The following is a 1,761-nucleotide window of genomic DNA, read 5'->3' on the forward strand; positions in this document are numbered from 1 at the left end:
AGGAGACAGGATCAAGACTATCCCCATGGAAAAGAAATGCAAAAAAGCAAAATGGCTGTCTGGGGAGGCCTTACAAATAGCTATGAAAAGAAGAGAAGTGAAAAGCAAAGGAGAAAAGGAAAGATATAAGGATCTGAATGCAGAGTTCCAAAGAATAGCAAGGAGAGATAAGAAAGCCTTCCTCAGCGATCAATGGAAAGAAATAGAGGAAAACAACAGAAGGGAAAGACTAGAGATCTCTTCAAGAAAATTAGAGATACCAAGGGAACATTTCATGCAAAGAAGGGCACAATAAAGGACAGAAATGGTATGGACCTAACAGAAGCAGATGATATTAAGAAGAGGCGGTAAGAATACACAGAAGAACTGTACAAAAAAGATCTTCATGACCAAGATAATCACGATGGTGTGATCATTCACCTAGAGCCAGACATCCTGGAATGTGAAGTCAAGTGGGCCTTAGAAAGCATCACTATGATCAAAGCCAGTGGAGGTGATGGAATTCCAGTTGAGCTATTTCAAATCCTAAAAGATGATGCTGTGAAAGTGCTGCACTCAATATGCCAGCAAATTTGGAAAACTCATCAGTGGCCACAGGACTGGAAAAGGTCAGTTTTCCTTCCCATCAAGAAAGGCAATGCCAAAGAATGCTCAAACTACCACAGAAATGCACTCATCTCACACGCTAGTAAAGTAATGCTCAAAATTTCACAAGCCAGACTTCAGCAATACATGAACCGTGAACTTCCAGATGTTCAAGCTGGTTTTCAAAAAGGCAGAGGAACCAAAGATCAAGTTACTAACATCCGCTGGATCATGGAAAAAGTAAGAGAGTTCCAGAAAACATCTATTTCTCCTTTATTGACTGTGCCAAAACCTTTGACTGTGTGGATTATAATAAACTGTGGAAAATTCTGAATGAGATGGGAATACCAGACCACCTTACCTGCCTCCTAAGAAGTCTGTATGCAGGCCAGGAAGCAATAGTTAGAACTGTGAATGGAACAACAGACTGGTTCCAAATAGGAAAAGAGTACATCAAGGCTGTCTATTGTCACCTTGCTTATTTAACTTATACGCAGAGTACATCAAGAGAAACACTGGGCTGGAAGAAGCACAAGCTGGAAACAAGATTGCTGGGAGAAATACCAATAACCTCAGATATGCAGATGACAGTACCCTTATGGCAGAAAGTGAAGAAGAACTAAAGAGCCTCTTGATGAAAGTGAAAGAGGAAAGTGAAAAAGTTGGCTTAAAGCTCAACATTCCGAAAACTAAGATCATGGCATCTGGTCCCATCTCTTCATGGGAAATAGATGGGGAAATAATGGAAACAATGTCAGACTTTATTTTTTGGGGCTCCAAAATCACTGAAGATGGTGATTGCAGCCATGAAATTAAAAGAAGCTTACTCCTTGGAAGGAAAGTTATGACCAACCTAGACAGCATATTAAAAAGTAGAGACATTGCCAACAAAGGTCCGTGTGGTCAATGCTATGGTTTTTCTAGTGGTCATGTTTGGATGTGAGAGTAGGACTGTGAAGAAAGCTGAGCTCAGAAGAATTGATGCTTTTGAACTGTGGTGTTGGAGAAAACTCTTGAGAGTCCCTTGAACTTAAGGAGATCCATCCAGTCCATCCCAAAGGAGATCGATCCTGGGTGTTCATTGAAAAGACTGAAGCTAAAGCTGAAACTCCAGTACTTTGGCCACCTCATGCAAAGAGTTGACTCATTGGAAGAGACTCTGATGCTGGAGGGATT

The sequence above is a fragment of the Bison bison genome, unplaced genomic scaffold (assembly GCF_000754665.1).
Source record: "Bison bison bison isolate TAMUID 2011002044 unplaced genomic scaffold, Bison_UMD1.0 scf7180017864358, whole genome shotgun sequence".
NCBI classification, from domain to species: domain Eukaryota; kingdom Metazoa; phylum Chordata; class Mammalia; order Artiodactyla; family Bovidae; genus Bison; species Bison bison.